Raw genomic sequence first — 21,375 nt, 5'->3', positions numbered from 1 at the left:
CGTAACCATGGTAACCCTGGCCCCAGCGTTTGGTCAAATTGTTTTATAAATAGCAAGTTAAATGTCGGATTATTATAAAAGGTTTTCAAAACATTTTGTATCAAAAAGCACGGCAAACTCCCGGGCAAACTACTGCAGGCACATCTTTAAAATGTTGTCTAAATGTTATTGTTATTAAATATTTGTTGGCAAACATTAAAACAAATTGTGCAGGCCTATTAAAAACAACATTATGTTATGAAATGTTATACGTTTTTATTCCCTTATTAGGGGCTGTGCAAAAATGATGAGCCCTGGGGGAGGGTAAAATTGGGGGGGGCAAGAAATTGTTGGCGAGCCGAAAGGGGGGGGGGAAGCAATATTTGGCAAGCCGAGAGGGGGGGGGCAAGCGATTTTGGCATACATTCATGGGGTGCCTTTAATAAAACGCTCTAAAAAGGCTTTGGAAAACATGCCAAAAATTCTTTGCCTCCCCCCCCTCTATAATTCACCAGGCTGAGGATCTTCCCCCAGGGAGATCATGGCACGCCTCTGGACGGCATCTATAGCTTTTCTGTGACAGTGATGTTGGTGGTTAGGTATTCAAAAAGTCCAAATAAAGGACATTAATTTGTGTGTGGGTGTGTGTGAGGGGGGAGGGGGAGGGGGAGGGGGGAGTTAGTTCCACTTTTAACAAAAACTCTGCGCAAGCATTGGCAAATGTACTTTTCATTCAAAGAAGGCCCACTTTTTGGAACTCCCGCGCATCCCCCACGTACGTATACCGGTCTGGCATTAGTTGTATATTCGAGTTACCCCGGATGCAACTTCTTAATTTATGGAAGATATATTATTAAAGCATATATGTTTGGAAAGGAATTTACTCAAGGAATCTACATATAAACAAAAATTTGGGGTAAAAAGATCAATTTGAGAAAATTAGACAAAAAAGGTTCAAATAGTATTTTCTGTTTTTGTTTTAGCCAGCAAATGATGTGCCCTTTCACAGCATGAGGAAGGGGTAGGCCTAACTCGCTGTGCAGAGGGGTACGTGTGCCAAGCTTGTGTCCTGTTCTGATTCTTCGAACTTGGGTGGTGATTTGATTCTGCTGTGAGTGTTCAGGATACACTTTGTTTAATTTTAAGGGGGTACTACACCCCTGCCCAATTTTGTGCCTATTTTTGCATTTTTCTCAAAAATTATAGCGAATTGGTGACAAGTAAGATATGTATATTATAGGGGCAAGGACTACAACTAACCCTATTCCGTGTGATTTCAAAGTAGGGGACACAGACCGCGTTCCAAGACATCGTTAAATCATGTGTGTTTAGTTATTTAGGACTAGTACATATCCCGGATATGTAGCGTAGGCCTAGATTTCTTTTAAACATTGGGGGGAGGGGGATGCGGTTGGAAAAAAAATATTGAAGTACAGTGAATCCATTCCCTTTTGGCGACAGAATAATGGTGTATAAAAGTGGAACAAATTTGTGCGAATCGCGCAAAAATGGACACTTTTAAGGATAAAAAGACCAAATAAGAAACTAACCTACATACACAGGCATCAACATGGGGAGGGGGGGGGGTATAATTGTATGGATCATTTTCCAACCATTCCCATGTGATTTACGCTCTTTAATAGGCCTACTTTATAAAGGCCCACACTGCAAAAACAGAGCAACACTTAAAAAACACTTTAACACTTCATAAACACTTGTTTGTACAGTGAAGGTATAGGGATGTTAATTTATAAACACCAAAACACGTTTAGAAATATGAAAATGTTTATGTTTTTTAACACAAGATAGTGTTTAAATACATATTTTAAACACTATCTCCCCCCCGGTAACGAGTAAAATGAAATTAATTTCATTTACCTTTTCAATGTTACACCCCCGAAATAAAAATGAACTTGAACTGTTGATTAGAAGATTGCTAGTGGTTTTTGCATGTTTGTGTTTTTAATAAAATACTGACACCAAGCGGATATACCCTAAACCGTATACAACCTTGTAGCTGTGTATCGTCGCCAAATATTGTTTCGTTTATATGAATCATAATTACGCAAGTTAACTTGACAATCAGTTACAAATAATCACTCTATAACATTACATAATCGTGTTATAAAATTCCACACCATTTTACTATCAAGAATATTAATTTTACAATATGATGTGAACAAATAAAAATATGTAAAAAAACACACACAAAAAAAGATGAAAACACGAAATAATTAATTGATTTATTTGAACAGTTGTTTGTTTTTTGTACATCATTAAAATTGCTAAAAAAATAGCGACACTATCATACATAATTATACATAGTAATTTGAATACAGTACTACTGAACACTTCATAAAAAGAAAGTCCCCCGTTTGTTTGAGTGGTCATAATTTTTACTCTTTTTCATTTTTTTAAATAAAATGTATCGGTTTTGATTTTTTTCGGTTATTCCGTATTTCTTTTCATACAGGTGTGGTACCATGCAGCTAGCAATATTGTCCAGTTTTCATACGTTAATATATAAATTTTATTCCTTTTAATTAGTTGTGTTGGAAATTATAACGACTCAAATAAGTGAGAACATTCTTTTTGTGCGGTGTCTATATGTAATGAAAAATATATTATTAAAAAAATACCAAATTACCAATAATATCATTACTTAGGGACCGTTCAATATCACGCCAGTAGTGTGAGTTTTGACTAAAAAAATTCGCGCTCTCCCGGCGCGTCCGCTAAAAATTGGCGGATTCCCCTTTAAACTCCCACTCCTACCTGGTGCAAATATTGAAACGGTCTCTTGTACAGCAAGAGAAAGACAGTGGTAACAGATCTATATTAAATTTCCATTCAAATCACCAATGTGTTCAATTCAAACAAAGAAGATGTGACTATTACTAAACGGTGATGAAGAGTCTAATCAGGCCCGGATTTACCATTGGTCAGATAGGCCCGGAAGTGACGGTATCTGTAGGGGCGCCAGATTTCCTGGTCAGGGGTGGCAAAATAAAATTTCGGGAGAACAGACGAAAAAAATGTAGTTGTATCATAAAAATACATATGCCGGTTTTGTTTTTGATAAAGATTGTACATGTTCTTCGAGATTCCCAAAAGGCTTTATGGGGGTATTGTGCGCGCGTACCGCGCAAATTTTTTGTATTTTACACTATTTTCGCCCATTATCAGGATAAAAAGGGTTTTATTACAACAATTTTTTTTTGTATTTTATACTATTTTGCCCGGCATGATTGGGGTGAATTTTGGTGAAAGGGCTTCCTTGCCCTTTTTCTTTTCCTTTGCCCTCCAAATTTTCTCTTTGATTTTTTGTCAGAGGGGCACTTTTTTCTTTGACCTGGCCCCGGGGCCCCAAAACGTAAATCCGGCCCTGAGAGTCTTGACGGGCTATATGAAAATATTATTCTAACCTAACGCTATGCATACAGTGTACATGTGGCTAATCCGAATCTCCTAAAATGAAAATGAACGTCTGCTTTATCTACTTTTCTAAACAGAATCAATACCCGGTACCTCTGTAGATATTCTAATCAAATTCCCGTATAGTAACCATCCTGCAAATCATGTTGCATTTGCCGTATTTGGTCGAGATAATTATAGGGTTTTGGAGCCATTTCAACCGCGCCCTTAGTTGGTGAGAAAAGGCCGTTGAATTTTTAAACAGGGTTTAAGTTCAAAATTTCTCGGACTTAACAATACTGATATGTTCCTCTAGTCATGAGGATTTAAAAAAGTATAGTTTGACATATCTACGACGTGCGGTTATAGAATTATGAGCAAAAAGTTAACATACGATGTCAGTTCAAATTTTGGCTCCACGCGGAGATGAAAATTGCTCCGATTTTGTTTAGAATGGTCTCACATTATTCACATTTCCATGATTATCACCTATTATCGTTTTAAACCATTGCAGAGTAACCTAAACCATGTCCGTACGTCCTGGGCCGTAAGTGAGAAAGACCATGGCATGGCGCACATTCAAACTATACTGAATTTATATTTATTTGTGTTTCTTCTTTTACCACCATTAGTGTTTTGTGTCTTTATTGAAGATATCATCGTAACCTGGAGGGTCATCTGTCTTTGAGCCAATTACTCTAGCAGATTCGATGGCTGGGTAACCTGCTTCCAAACGATGCTTGTTCAAGGCGGGACCCCAATCTTCAGCGGGAGTGATGGAAAAAGTAAGACGCTGTTGGACAAAGATCAAAGATTGAATGCCATAATTAGCTTAAAGTATTTTCTACCATATTCTTGACATTATTATGCTGAAGTCGTGTTCACACAGTCGGACATAAGTCACTTATTACTGGGAATAAGTCACTTAATACCGATAATAAGTCACTTATGTCCGATCAACGTTAGTCACTCGCTGGCTATTGGCATGCTATACAGACTTTTTAGTGGACTTTTTAGTGGATGCAAAATATTCGATGTAACATAGCTACGTTATTTTTTTAAACTATTCCAAATTATGATCCATTTTTGTAAGAAAAAATTAAAAGCAACAGTAAGGTCTGAAAATTTGACTTCATACGTGCGGTACATCGTGAATGTTCATTTGAAACGCGGTTCATGCAACGTGACTAATTTTCCCCACGAAAAGTATCATTTTGAAAAATAAAGTCATAATATATGCATATTGTGGTCCTTAATTTACGAAATGTTAGTTTTAACAAATATTCGGGAAGCACTGTTAATTTCAAGTTACGGTCCCGTTTAAAAATCAGGTGGAATTAAAAGTGTTAATATAGAGACCGTTAAAAAACCTGTATAGCCGCCGAACGCCGTATGCAAAATCGTTGGTTAAGTACAATGAATGTATAGTCTCATGCGACGTACGTTTGAACATACGTATGAACGCACGTACCGCGTATGAAACATCGCAATCTCATAGAATGTACCGTGCATCATTGGTTTAAACTTGAATGCTTAATATTGTTCAAACACTCGTCGTTTCACACTGTACATGTATAATTAATGTGATGATTTGGTAGTATTCGCCCTTACAGCACAAACTGCGCGGCGTTTCTTTATGCAAAATGAAAGTTATGCAAAATAACATATTTTAAGTAAAATTGTATACGACACCGTCACTACCGATACCTAGCACATCGTTACAGACACACCCCCACTAGCGCACACACACCTACATGGAGTCGCCGGGGGCGAAGACTATGTACTGGACCATGAACGCGGACGCCAACCGGGGACGTTGACCCGTTAGTACACAAATTGTACACAATTTATTTTTAGATTTTAACCTATCTAACCGTGCGGGGGACTGCTTACACATCACCAATAGAAAACGCACTCTCAAATGTATTTTTAAGCTGTTTGCAGTCAAATCTACATGCCAGCCAACGGGGACGGTCCGCGTTGCAGTAACGTCCACGGTTGGAATGTAAAATTTCATATTAACGTTCGCGTTTGCCGGCAAACACCTACGCACCACACACAAAAACACGCGTGCGGATCCCCGCATGTGCACCCCACTCACTAATTGATACCCGCCCTTGCCCTACTCACCCAAACACTTACATTCACACGTACGAATTCACAATCTAACAACATAATTGTATCGTTCAACTTCTTTACAATATAAGTCAACATTGTGTATTACCTCTAAGATGCCATCCCCTTTGGCTTTGACGATCAAGAAGTATACCATATAACCAGGAATGACTACAATAGCTGCAAGCACCATACACCATCCAAGGAATTCCATTCCCGGTGGATATGTGTACTCTTGGTATGTAAGAGGACCGTAACTGACGCAGAAGAACACGAAAATGAAGAGCAGGATGACGGACTGACAAAAATCCAACATGCCCGCCAGTACCAGTTCATTTCACCCCCAAGGATCACTTTCATATCTTGGACAAATTGACTAGCTCCGGTGAGCAGCCAAAACTTTCCATTGTTTTTCGATATGAACCATCTTTCACCAGTATCTGAATGGGAACACGTAAAAAGGTAACATAAATTAATAGTTAGTGCACGTTAGTGCATTGTGAACATTTGCAAACTAGTTCTCCTTATAGACAATATAATTATTAAGAAGTAAAATTGGCTTTCCAGGCACACAGGTAATAACAAAATTAAAAGATTTGTTTTAACAATAACAGTGTCTTTTAAGTTAAGACATAACTGGTTGCATATTATTTTATACTTATACTTATCCCTTATATTAGAAAAACAATTATCAAGCACGAATATACATGGTTTTTATTTTAAAACAAACTCATATTGACCATAAAAACGAATAAAAAATTAACAGCTGGCTCTCAACACGCGATATTCAAAATTCCCGCGCCAAAATTGCCTGTAGCAATGACGTCATGGTTATTTGTGCTCAATTGTCGTCAGCCTTCATTGTGTTACAGGGACGTCATTGTCACAGGCAATTTCGGTGCCATGGAAATTTGAATATCGCGTGGTGAGAGACGGCTGTTTTTATTTGTTTTTAAGGACAATATTTACGCCTATGCTAAAATGTTTTACTTACAATAAACCCATGACACAACAATACACTCCAACATGGCGACTAGTAACAGGGAGAAGCCGGCAGCATAGTTGTCCATCAGTGTCAACATGTAAATACCACCCTAAAGAAGAAGAAATGGTTATTAAAACTTGACTTGACTAAAATGTACCGGGAAATGTACCCCAACGGAAATAAGCTTTACTGATAAGAAGCTTTCTTGAATTATATCAAGATCAAGAGTTGTCAGCCTGAACAAATCAGAAAATCTTGCCTTGTTTCATCAATGTATTTTAGCTGTTAAATATTTTATTGATAAATCCACATTTTGTTTGAACGTATTGAAACGACACCAAAGAGACATCGATTTTTGAAAAGTCTTATCTTATCTTTCCTAATGAGTAACAACTGAAGAGTGTATAGGTGGCTGTAGAAGTAGGATACGCTAAATCGCTCGCAGCAAATGACTGACTTCAATATAATAAAAGACAAAGGAGTCGAACCTGCATTTTTACAGGACGGAGTGCCCATCTATCTCTCTTTCGTTAGCGATTAGGCCAGACTCCATCGTGAAATATTTCTGTGGGGTATCACCACTGTGACCTCTTCCTGTCTGTTACCTTCCCAGCATTTAAGAATGCCGGTACCCAATATACACCTGGGTGGAGAGGAGTAATCGAGATGTGCCTTACTCAAGGGCACAACACGATGTATTCTTACACGATGTATTCAACACGATGGCATCGCCGGGACTCGAACCCGCAACCTTCCGATTACGAGTCGGAGCCCGTTCCGCTCGGCCATCGTGCTCATGTACAATATAATTCTGACTACAAATACCAATAATACTTATTTTGTCATTGGCTGCTCAAGTTAAATATATTCACGACATTATTGTTACTTACGTTTGTAGTCATTGGCAATCCGAGCAGAAACCCAAGAATGCATGCTCCAATAGTAACGCGAGTTTTGTAAGAATAAATATTTGGAATATATTCTTTTAGTTCATCAACTGTAGCAGTGATAAGGGTTTCCAACATCACGAACTGTAAGATGGAAGAGACAAGTATACGATGTCATTTTCTCGATTCCGGGGGGGGGGTACTTCAATATGAAATGGATATAGGTGTAGGGCTGGCACTTTCGCAGTAAGGGGCATTCGGTGAGAGCAAAATGTAAAAATGGGTCAATGGGTGAGAGCATGATTTTTGGCATTTGGTGAGAGCAAAATGTGAAAAATATGGGGTCATTAAGTGAGAACATGACCTTTTTTTTCTAAATGGAATCCTCGGGTGAGAACCGAAACGGCGCCACAGAAACCTCGAACATTGAATTTCTAGTTCTAAATGGCTTCAAATTTCTTTGTTTTTTTTTTTTTAAGTAACAAAATCAGTGATAAATGAAATTTGCTGTTCAAATTGAAAAATAAGGGTCTTTGGGTGACAGATCAAATGGAAAAATAAGGGGTCTTCGGGTGACAGAGCATGTGTTTGTAAAAAAATATGGGGTCTTTGGGTGACAGCGACGCTGAAAAGGGGGGTCTTAACAGTCCTACATACGCGTCACCTCCAAAGTGGGAGTGCCCCGGGTCTCGATTAAGCTCGAAAACCTGTTATTGTCAAAATTTCTAATCTGAAGACAAAATGTGATAGCACAATACTGAAATTTTGAAGAACCCTTTCTTACCTGACTGTCGAGACCCAATGTGAACAACATAAAAAAGAAGAGAAGAGACCATAATGCTGAGACGGGCATACGTGCTAATGCTTCTGGATAGGCTACAAATGCAAGACCAGGACCTGGAATGTAAAAACATTGTATAATACAAGTCTAATTATTCGGTTTAAAGTAAACTTAAAACGGGGGTGCTTTGTCATTACTAGCATCATAGTTTGCTTCAGTGTTTTTGTAAGATCTTAAGAATTTGATGGTTTCATTTGTATGACACATCGCAAACGTAATTACGCCCCTTTACTACGAGACAATAACTCCAAATCTACGCATTCGATTTTAAAACTGAAATAGCAAAAAGAAACCATTTTAATTCTGCAAAATTTGATACTTCATTTGTCTGGATAGCTCAAAGTTTGTACCATCCAGATGAAGTATCAAATTATGCAGAATAAAAATGGTTTCTTTTTGCTATTTCAGTTTTTAAAATCTAATGCGTAGATTTGGAGTTATTGTCTCGTAGTAAAGGAAACACTATGGACCACAATGGCCTCATCCCAATGGCATAGTTCAATAACCTCAATTAAACAATCATAGTGCAACATTTGACCTCAAGTTGCAGAGTATGAGTTTAAGTACTCAAATTTTCAAAGGTCATTCAATGAATGTGCAAATGTATTGGGGTTGAAGAACTGTGCCCTGATAGATGAGCATGTTGTGGTTCCTAGTGAAAGGGGCGTAATTTGCAAAGTTCCTTACCAGTATCAGCAACTTCATTAACCGGGAGACCAGAGTCATGTGCCATGAAGCCGATTACAGAGAAGATAACGAACCCAGCAAATACACTGGTACCACAGTTGATCAATGCTATTATAACGGCATCTCTTAAATGAAGAAAAAAAGGAACATTGTGACATTTCTGGGGAATTGGAAGCCCCATTTGTTTGCAATGTAAGGACTATTTATGTAAGGGGGAAATCCCCAAACATCAGTGTGTTGCAATAATGAAAATGGTAAATCCCTGATTGAGTATATCATAGCATGTAAACAAGAACTCGCGGGGAAGATCTGTATCAATGTGCTTATGATGTGTGGTAGATGTAGCTGGGTCTCAAAATGTGAGCAATATTAATCAAGCCGAAACAAAATGTGACCATGGAGATTTCCTATGCTACAAGTTCAGCCTTTGAGGGAAGAAGAATTGGATGGATCACGCCGAGCGCGAATGCCATGATTTTGCGGATTACAGCCTCAGTGGCAGTTGCGATGCTATAAATTCTAATATTCTGATAATGCATAATTGCGTATATATGAGGTGTATGATAATATTTTTGATGGAAAAACCCGCATAACGTGGTCGCTGAACTTAATATTTTGACTTCAATGATGTATTGTTTTGTCGACAACTTGTCAACATCGGGTCTCGAGATTTGTGGCGTAGCGTGAGTCATCCTATGAGATTGTCGACCATGTAAATTCTACTCGACAACAGCCCTACTGGGGAGAAGCAAATAAATATATGAATGTCTGTTTGAATGCCTGACAGTGACGCAATTGGTGGTTATGTTTAATTTATTTCCATCTGTGGTTAAAGGTATGAATTGTTGCTTTTAGTTTTATTTCTAAAATCACCTCTGGAAGTTGTTATGAAACTTGTTGTAACTAGCCAAGGTATGAAGTCCTCCCCAAGCTGGACCAAGCGAATAGAAAATTTGTACCGCAGCATCCTTCCACACCTGCACAAAATGATTAGAAAGTACAAAATCAGTTTCGCATTTTCTATAATATAATGTATGTCAATATGAAATAAAATGCAAAGTAAAACACTAGCGGTTATTCATTTGAATAAATCACTTGAAATACCGTAAAACCTCATCTACAAGCATATAGTGTGTTTTTGATGAAAGCTAACTTAAAAACGAGACAGCCGTAAACATGCCCGGGTGACATAATTTTACGTGTTATTTGGTCTTACAATAGTATTTGTTTGTATTATGTTTGTATCGGTAATTAATTTGCTCAAACTCCATAATGTTCTAATTATGTCGATGGATGGCGTCTGGATTAATTTAGCTTTCACAGGGGCTTTCATCAAAAGCACTCTATATGCTTGTAGACGAGGTTTTACGGTAGACGAGGAATGGAAATGAGAATTGGTTCTATGAATCTTAGTGGCAAATAATAATATTGAACCTCATATTTAGTGTTCAACATTGATTGTGACTTTATTTTTGATCACTTAATTAGATTGATGCCAATCATATTCCCCAAAGCCTTGGTATAGGAAATCCAACGTTAATTAAATCAAGATATAATTATTGTGTATCGTTTTGGACGATTTACGCATAAAAGTAAAGGAACCATTGTGCGTTGCCCATGTGACATAATTTTACGTGTTATATGTGCATATTTATGTGAAAGTAAAAAAAAAAGTAAAAAACAAATTCAAACTAGTCAATGACATTTGTATGACCTTTGACCTTGATATGGTCACACAGCAACTGTGTCACCAGCCATTGGACCTAGTGACCAAGTTGGCGGAAGTAGCAACATTTTTGAAGGTATTTCGTAAACGACCGGAAGTGACTCCTAAATGACCTTTGATCACAAATTGGAGATTAGTTTTTGTGCACCAGCGAAGGTCAATGTACATGTATGTGTGCAAGTCCCAACTCTGTGCTATGAAATTTGTGGAAGGAGTAGCATTTTTAGTGAAAATCACTTACTTGGGGACCATCGACTAGAAGTGGATGCCCTTTGACCGGAAGTTGGTCATGCGAAATTTGGCTCCCCACCCAGTCGTCCTAGTAACCAAGTGACATTGTTCTACTATGTAACTGGTGGAAGTAGAATATTTTGGACATGCTGGAAGTGACCCCTAAGCGACCTTTATCCCAAAATCGGGGATTAACTTTGGTGCACCAGCGAAGGTCAATGCATGTGTGCTATGAAATTGTGGGAAGAGAAGCATCTTTTGGTGAAAATTACGCTTTTGCCCATTGACCATTTCCCCCACCGCTGAAATCTATAAACTTAATATCGATATCCCCCATCCAATGATCCTAGTGACCAAATATGGGCGGCATAATGGGTCAAAACATAGCTGTGATGGCTCATTTTACGGTTGCCAGAAGAAGAACACGCGAAGAAGAAGAAAGAGCTAAGAAGAAAACACGCCTCAAAAACAAACCTTGGCAAATGATGCGCATTGTATTAGCCATTAGCTAAGGAACAAACAATCGTTACGCACGAGCCAAAGGGGATACCGATACCTAATACTTGAGATTGAAAGGATATACCTGACGTGTCTATATATAAACAACGTATATATCTTTATCGAGATGATCTTACTAGACAGCTGGTGCCGAAACTTAAAAGATGGATTAAAAGATCCCAAATCAGGATTAATATTGCATGAATCAGTCCACATTAACTTTATTTGTTTTTGTCAGATTTCGAGTGAAAAAAATCTAAGAATCTATTCTTTAAGGAAATCGCACATTACGATGTACGATTTCCATAAAGATTAGATTCTTAGCCTCTTTGTTTTCAACAAAATGTTAGTTTTCACTGATCACATTAGGTCCCCTCTTAATTTCGAGCCAAACAAATGGGGGTAAAACAAGGAAAATTGCTATTTCATTCCAGCACCTATAATTATCGTCAATACGTGTAGTAGCTCATCGATCGTTATTGAGCGGAGCTTCACGCAGCTGGGACGTATTATATAAGACGTAAAACTGAAGACGAACAGCGAGTAGCGATATAGACACAGCCGTGATACACATGCACGGGAGACGGTCCGCCATCAAGCGACAGGTGAAAAAACGGGTTAATTCCATGTTATTAGTTTCACATGGTATTGTACTACACCATTGGATATTACGTGCAAAGAGTAGAAATTCGAGAAAATTGAGGGCGTCATTTTGGAGCAAATTACACATTATGGCTTTAATAAGAAAGACTTACAGTAGCATCTTGTAATTTCTCCCAATCAGGTCTAATATAAAAGATGATTCCGTCAGCAGCTCCTGGTAACGTGGCCCCACGAATCAGCAAGATGAACAGAACAACATAGGGGAAAGTTGCAGTAAAATATACCACCTTGATAGAGAAATTATAAAAGTACAAAGTCAAAGTGAGGCGTTAACTTTGAGAAAAAGTGCGTATTTTATTCATTTTGAGGATTGGAATCCATTATGACAAAAGTATCAGATTCAAATTCTTTATCTATAAATTAATATTAATATATTCATACCATATACGATAAGTATAATTATTGCAACATTAAATGTTGCAATAATTATACTTATTTTTACTATATTGTGCCAGGTGCTTAAAGGAAGGTAACCTGATATATTTTGGAAAATCGAATTCTTTAAAACTTACGTATATTAACATAAAATTTTGTTCATTCAAACATTCATGAAAAAAGAACATGTAAATGTTTCTTGTAAATGTGACTAATTCTTTATGGAATTACTGACATTTATGCAGCGTGATACTGGTCTACAGTGTTTTTATTATTAAATGATAATCATCATGATCATATAATAAATTGATATCAAATGAGAGATCCTATTTTCCTCATTAACATATTGAAATTAGGAGATCCAAATCGGTGTATTTCCGAAGATATCATCAAAAAAACTGTTGAATTAGTCTTAAACGTGGTATAGCACAGTCGAGACTTGACAGGTTTATAATAATTTCTCCGAAAATATAACGATTTGGAACGCCAGTAATTTCAATATATTAATGAGAAAAATATGAGCTTTCACCTGATACCAAAATCTGCATTTTGATGGGGGTAAAGTGGGGGTGAGGCTTGTTTTTGGACCTTTTCAAAAATTTGTAATTTTATTCACATTTTGAAGATACGGTTGAGTTGAGTCCCTTCATCATTCCCTTTCCAAAAATGTATAGTCTCATATATTTGTCTTTTTTACTTTAAAAGGATATAGTGAAAATAAAGTTTTAGATTTTCTCGCCCGAACGCGATCATGAGCGCATCCTTAAAAGTCATCAAATGATCAAAGTAAATTTTAGAATTACAATTGCCCTTAATTTGTTAGGTATAGATCAAGTAAACTCAACCCAGAAAGTATCAAAACGATTATAGATGGTCAGATATATCGGGAACTGAAATATATAGCAAAAACCTATGTATATAAAGCGCAGCTTTCTCCTGCGCATTTTGATACCTCTTATTGCTCTACGATATCATTTGGTCGAGTTATGGGCGCTTGAGTGGCTCAAGTCGGATTTTGAAAGTTGCACTTAGCTCCTATTCAAGACAAATGCGTTGTACTGTGACCAATAAATGACCATTGATATAGACAGTGATGGTAGGCACACTGAGATGTCAGCAGAAAGAGTTCATGAGATAAGTCAGAGATAAGTAAAGGGTAGCAAGTATTGAAGTTGGAAGTCGAAGGAGTAAAATAAAGTAAAGTTCATGGTTAAGTAAACAGAGCACATCGGTGTCATTTGTCTTGATTAAATTGTGTGGGGGTGGGTGTGTACCGACGAACGCATTTGGCTTGAATAGGAGCTAAGTGCAACTTTAAAAATCCGACTTGAAGCCACTCAAGCGCCCATAACTCGACCAAATGATATCGTAGAGCAACAAAAGAGATATCAAAATGCGCAGGAGAAAGCTGCGCTTTATATACATTAAATAGGTTTTTGCTATATATTTCAGTTCCCGATATATCTGACCATCTATAATCGTTTCGATACTTTCTGGGTTGAGTTTAGTGTAAGAAACATACAAGTAAAGTAGCGGTTGATCAATTTACAATAATCGTGGAAATATTACTTTTGTGTCTGCTAAAGTATATGAAGTAAAATTACCTTTCCTGACGATTTGACTCCTCTGATTATACACAGAAACACGACGATCCAGGCTAACAAGAGACAGAGGCATAGTTGCCATCTGATGGGACCCATATCATGCATACCTTCACTTCGGCCAAGAACATAGTTACTGGAATAAAAAAAAAAGGCCGGATTGTAAAAATGATGTTGCAAGAGCAATAATGAAGTTGTGTTATTTTCAAATTAAAATTTTCAAATTTCAAAGGTTATTTGCAAATGTACAGGGCAATTATTGCTTTATTATTTCTTCTGTTATGCTTTTTAGGGGTGATATTTCCCTAGAAAGCCCCATCTTCCGCCGTAATGCCCCTGCGTATGATGATATTCCAAGAATAGCTAGATCGCTTCGTTCGCTATTCGAGGGGGGGGGGTCGCGATTTGCGACTCGGGGCTAGTTCTAGTGTAATGTCAAAGTTTTGCAAATCCAGGAAAGAAATTAAAAGGAGAAAATAAACTACATATATAGAATAACTGACTCTCCAAACATGCTAAATTAATAAATTACCAATGGAATAAAAAATAATTATGACAACTCAGTTTTATTTATTTAGCAGTTCACCAAGTAATGTAATTATTTTACAATTGGGTCACAAATGACTCGTTGGCATTTATTATATTTTCTCACCTTTTAACCTTTAACCCTAGAACTACGAAGGGAGGGGTTGTACCAACCCTCCCCCTAAGATTTTTTATCCGTCACAAAATAACGCACGCGTTTACGCCCAAACGACCTAAGCTAATCGTAGATCCATCCGCATTGCGCTCATTTTAGTGATAACATTTTTACCCCAGGACCTTACCAGGGGTAGGACCGGCCGTCAAAGATGACCATAGAGGGGCTTGGTGAGGCCCACCATTGGTTTCTACAGTAAAATCAATGATTTTCATTTCCCTCCTGTGAAATTATTCCCGGGAGCTACTAACTTTTTACTTGTTAGTTAGGTTGAAATGGTCATTTCCTTTTATATTGAGGAAACAATTCGGTGGAAATTGCACCCCCCCCCTTCGTAGTCTGTGTTAGAAAATATGGCTCAGTAGTTTTAGGGTTAAAGCACTTACTCCCAGAATTCCAGAGATGGTCTTGAGGTCTCATTCCCCAAAGCAGTGACATTAGTAGTGGCATTAGTAGAATCATTGGCATTGCTTATGACACAGTTGACAGTGTTCCACTTATTGTCACATCCACTCCATGGCATCACACTATTAAATGATGCAAAGAAGTAGAACAATGTGTAGGCAATAACCATGTTGTAGTAAATACATGTTAAGGCAGTGATGGCACACATAGCAAATCCAAGTCCTGTAAATAAGTAGAGAACTTATATTAAAATACAATATTTTAAAGTTTCTTAAAACTTGAGGGCGACATTTTAAGAAAATATTTTGCCATTGTCACTCCAATAACAGGAGACATTTCTAAAAAGTCATACAACATAATAATGCATGTTCTTCATTTTCGGGGAAGAGCCAAGAAAACGCACACCAGAAGTATCAGGTGCGTACGTAGACCCCCCCCCCCGAGATCCCACATGACATGCATAGTGTTCAAAGGTTATGGTACGGGAAATACATGTATAATAATATTCAGTTACCAGTCGTCTTCCAAATTATGTATTAACCGTTTATGGATAATGACGTCATACTTCAATAAACGTGGACCGCGCCATATTGTTCACTTAGCACTAACTGTCCATTCACATGAATGGTGAAACTTCTAAAGTCCTAGTACAAGAATTTATTCACTCGAACACAAATTTGAGTTGATATACTTGGAAAGGGGGTTCATATTAACATTTCCACCCTAGTGATTTTGCGCTTTTTTCTTATTAGAGCTTAGAACTTAGAACTTTAACATGTACATTTCAACGTAAAATTAACTTTATACATAGTTATTTCAACTCAACAATAAATTTCAAACATAATCTATCCCTCTAATATCTCCTCTCCTCTCTAATATTTTGTAATATTTTGTTTGTTTTGAGTCTAGAAACGCATCCCGGGAAATACAGCCATGCCAGTTACTGCTTGTCTTGCATTAAGGTATGACGTCATTATCCAAAAATGGTCAATACCTATTTGAGAGATAAGTCACTGGTAACTAGTTAATTAATGAGCGTGTAGCTCCTCACATAATACTAAAAAACGCAAAGAGCAGCAAGTGCAAAAGTTATGGCACGGGAGACATAGTCATTATTACTGATTGAACAAAAACTCCTCTTATGAATGAGAATCCAACCTGAATTACCTGATTACCTATCTACAATGAGTTTACCTTTGAATAGGGGAACAACGCTCCATATACCGATGCAGCCCTTGCTGGCAAATTGTCCAAAACCGAGTTCCATTGCAAAAAGTGGAAGGCCAGCCGCTGCCAACATGATACAGTATGGAATAAGGAAAGCACCTGTGTGGAAAAAAATGGTCAACTTTAGAAACAGTCTAAAATGCCCCTTCCGCATGCGTTTGTTCAGAGAGCGTACCTCGTTTTGGTATGGCGAAAGGGTGAATTACTCCCCTCTCATTATGCAGTCATGTCTACAGCAGAATTCACAACGACCTTTGCAGGACTTAACCCCATTACACCAAGATAAACCTCATTCAAAACAGCTCAACTATGTTAAATCAGGGATGTGTCTCATATCCCTGGTTAAATCCATAAACATATGTGTCTGATTTACCTGTGCGATATCGCAATGTGCTGTGATGAAATAGGTATTATAATTTCAGTTGGATGCACCATTACAAAGCAAACGCACATTTACAATACTGAGTGTGGCCTTTGTTTCCGAAATGAGAACAAAAGTCTGCTTATTGTTATCCAGCCATGTTGATGGTACAACTCATGTCAAACTTGTCACATTTATTGTGATCGTATCACACAAGTAAATGAGAAACATGTCGTTTTAGACTTAACACGGTTTGGAAAAAGTTTTTCCATTTTTAGCTCCCTATCGGGCAGTCAGAACTCCATATTTGGGAGGGCTCGACAACAATCTTCCCAAAATCGCATTTTAATCATTTTTAGATGACCATAGAGGGAAAGAATTGAAGTTTTTTACAGCTTCTATGGCGGAAATTGATCAACCCGATCACACGATGGTGCTCGCTCGAAGTTGGAGCTATCTCGAGTCAGCTGTTGAGCACAATTTGCCATTAAAAGTACACGTCCGACTGTTATGAAATTTTGGAAGACTCTCTTCGGAAAAACAGCTCGACAACAGCTTTCCCGTGACATTTTTACTTCAAATTGTAGTATGTTAGGGATGAACATTATAATTCACATGTGAGCCTCTATGGCTATTATTGGGTGAAGGGTTTTCCCTCCAGCCCACTAACTAGTCTATTGCTTATACCTAAAGTACAGTGAGTGAGCTAAAGGTCAATCATCAATTGGAGCGCTGTGTGTGCACTGAATAGGAAAAACGGATAACTGCAGAATGTACCCCGGAGAAAATAAATCCTGGTGATGTAACCATATGGTGACCTGGAATGGAATAATTGATAGTACATGCATCCCACGTGATCCAATTGCATAGCCATGCGAACACACATAATAGGCACGATTGAAAGTTTGGCCGGCCACGATACACACTCGTAGCGTGCTATCACGAGTCTGCTCAGGAATCAAAATGGGACATGTATTTTTGGTCGAAAATGGAGAGCAAGCACTTTTTGGCAAGCACAATTTGGCATTGGGCACGTTACGCCCTAAAGAGGTGTATAAACATGTAAGGAAAGCGTTCAAGTGTGCACAATGTCCTGCTCGTTGCATTTGCATCTCGCCATTAGACAATTTAAACGCCCATTCAACGATTTGCTAATTTCAAACGACTCGTTTGACCAACATTCTCTTTATTTTGTGATGTGCCTTTTTTCTGCCATAACTACATGAATACAAAACCCACGCAAGTCCATTGGAAGTGATTTTGAGAAAAAAAGCTGTGCATCATTTTAATTCCTTCAGTTAGATTTAGCTGGTCAATATGGTAAGTTTTACTTGCAAATGAGTGGGTTATACTGTATTAGGTATGACGATTAGCATTCAGGGACTTCGCGGGGGTTCATTTTAAATGCTGGACTTGAGTGGTTTTTTTAATCATGATACAAAGACAGCAATATTGGAATGAGATTACCACTAGTAAGATAATACAAAATAAAGCACACATGTATGTATGTTGATAAGCATACTGCCATGTAATATAAACCACACACTTTCCTTGATTAAACCCCCTTTTTTTTCAAAAGTCACTCTCCAGCAATGAATGTGTTACAAGTTGTTCTTTTATACATACTGGATTTCAATCAATGTGTTACAAGACTCAAATCGTGGACTTGGCTGGTTCTTTCATACATGCTATTTTTTTACATGCTCAATAGACACAGAGGATGAATTTGAGTTGTTCTTTCATACATATGACAGGCCTATGTATAACAACAATTTCCCATGATTAACTCAATTTGACCAAATTATGGATTTCGGTGGGTTTTGTATTCATGTATTCAATTGAAAGTGCATACTAATGACTCGATTCTTGTTGTCATTTTTGAACTTAGCTGCAGCTTGATGAAAGTACACATCCGGTTCACTAATATCAAGTTAATGGTTTTTTTGTTTTAAATTTTTAAAATCAGAATGAAAAAAAAAACTCTGCAACGTTGCATAAAATACACACATGTGCCTACAATTTCAAAAAATTATAATCTCTATAAAATTTTAATCAGAAAAGAAAATGTTTTAGAGTCATTTAGAAGGGTAGGTTTTCATTTAAAATGTAAATCTCTTTAATTGACTTGTCATAATTTTTACTTTGCTACAGCTGGGATAAAAGTACACACTGGTTCACTAATGCCAAGCTAACGGTTTTTTGTATCAAACATTTAATCAGAATGCAAAAGCGAATAACAACCTCGTCAAAGTTGCATAAAATGCACACATGTGTATTGTGTTACAAAAAGTTAATAATGCAAAACGCATACAAACTCTGCTAAGTTGCATAAAACACACACATTTTTTAACACTCTGCTCCAACGCCTGTTGCACATTTTCCCCCCATGAATGATCTCAACAATGGGGAGAAAGGGCATTGCCAGAGGCATTGAAAGGCAATATTTTCTTGATTGTTTTTTTGCAAAATGAATGTGATTACCACAAATGAAACCTTTTTGTATATTTTTTTTTACTCGATCAGTCTTACTTTGTGGAGGAACTTCTTTAATTTCCTGGTCATTAGTGTGGCTGAAACTTGAACAGAATAAAACTATTTTAAGCACGGATTTTTAATTCTCACTGCACGGATTTTTATTCTCACTGCACTAACGTACCAGGAGGCACGTTAATGCTCTGCGTGCTAGCCGTAAGTTTCAACATAAAAAGTCCAAGTTTTGAGATATTTTGTCGAAATATCAAGAGCTATCTTAAGAACCACTGAACCAATACTAGGCTTGTTTGTACTCGTTTTAATGCATTTTTCATGCTGATTCCAAATATGGTCATGAAAATTTACATTTCTGAAATTTTTGAATTTTTAAAAAAATTTGGAAACTTGTCGTCTGCAGTCGACACCCGCGTGCAAAGAGTTAAAATAGAGGAGTCGTGATGCAAAGCATTTGTTTGCTTATGGAAAGGATCATTTGCTTATGGAAAAGATCATGTTATAATACAGGCCCTCACAAAATGTTACGGCGAACTTGTTTCGTTTTCGTTTTGCCTTTTATATAGCCGTGGTGGTAAAATTGTCATTATTACGGTCCAGTAGCATTGGTTTTACACAGTTTTATGATGATTATTATTGATCGACCTACGAAATGATCTGCACTTATAATCTGAGGCCGAATTGAAAAGACTAGTTTGGGCTTGATGCCCCTTTTTTAAATATGTCAACATGGTCAATTTTTGTATTTCGTTTTTGTATGTTACGGGACCAAAAAAACGAAATTATCCAGATCTCTTTCAATGACCCCCATGTTTAGGGACTTCTCACCCCTCTCACCCAATGACCTACCCCATGGGGCGGCCTTTTTACCCGATGACCCCCTTTTTACGTCACATCTATCTCTGAAATGACCCTAGTTTTATATTGCTGTCCACGTCACTTCGAAAATCGAGCCCCCCCCCCAGCCTATAGATCCACAAACATGCCGAACTAGAATCTATACATGTATAATGACAAGTAAAATGTATATCGTTTGTATTAAGATATTTATTTAACCTCGGTCCTCGGGCAGGGTAGGCCATCTTGGGTCCTGATGAGACCTGGCTCAAACAAGTTAAGCCAAGCTAAAAAGCGTATAAGCATGTATGAAGAGAAAACTTAGAGCTTACCTCCTCCATTCTTATAGCATAAGTATGGAAATCTCCAGACATTTCCCAAACCAACAGCAAAACCAACGGAGGATAAGATGAAGTCAAATTTGTTTCCCCAATTTCCTCTCTCCTCATTCTCATCACCACCAGTCTCCTCCTCAAATTGAGCCTTCGATGCCTTTTCTGGGTCAGATGTTTGTTTGGTAGCAGAGTCCACCTGATTTAATGAAATATAATGAATTCGGTCGTGCTTATTGCAATATCGTAGATTAGTACTTTGAACATCACACGTTCTTTCATCCTGAAAATATGAAGGTGGTGACAGTGGCGGATATTCCCCTCTGGTAGCCATCGTGATGATGAAATTATTTATTAAATAGGCCTACGCAGTTAATAGTACCCAACAAGACAACAACAACAACAACTCTTGTACCCAATTATGTTCTAATACGTATTTGTTGAATAGTAGCTACAATGTAAAACAACAACATATTTGGAAACAAAAACCTCAAGTAACGACTCACAGAGTCCGTTTACCGTGGTTACGCATGGTAAACTAAGAGGAAAAAACCGGGAATTCTTTTATTTGGAAACAAAAACCCCATGTCACATGTGTCATGACTCACAAAGTCCGTTTACTATGGTTACGCATGGTAAACTAAGAGGAAAAAAACCCGCGAATTCTTTTAAAAAAATTAACAGAATATAATTATTAATTTGGTTTGTGTAAAAAGGTAATGTTATTACCCAAAAAATCATGGTGGACTAAATGACGTATCTAAATGCACCAAAGCTGAACCATGAGGCTTTGGCAGTATATTATGGTAGGCCTATACCATGTCATCAGGAAGTGTCACCCCCCCGTGGGGAAAATATTTCTAAAACACTCTTTACTTCTTTTTCTTTCATTTGACACCACAGGTCTTCTTGACATTTCAAGATATTAAAAGGACCCAAAATATAAATATTGACCCAGGTCTTATGAGGAGTGTTACCCCCGGTGGGGAAATTATTTTTATTATATTCTTTACTTAGTTCTCTT

General features: G+C 37.5%; 1 pseudogene; it reads right to left on the bottom strand.

The window, feature by feature from the left end:
• Positions 1 to 1,879: 1,879 nt before the first annotated feature.
• On the bottom strand, positions 1,880 to 20,855 carry LOC140160682 (sodium- and chloride-dependent glycine transporter 1-like; annotated as a pseudogene).
• Positions 20,856 to 21,375: the final 520 nt, after the last annotated feature.

This window comes from Amphiura filiformis, chromosome 9 (genome assembly GCF_039555335.1).
Source record: "Amphiura filiformis chromosome 9, Afil_fr2py, whole genome shotgun sequence".
Classification (NCBI taxonomy): domain Eukaryota; kingdom Metazoa; phylum Echinodermata; class Ophiuroidea; order Amphilepidida; family Amphiuridae; genus Amphiura; species Amphiura filiformis.
The sequence above is the reverse complement of the archived record's forward strand: the minus strand, read 5'-3'. Positions and strand labels throughout refer to the sequence as shown.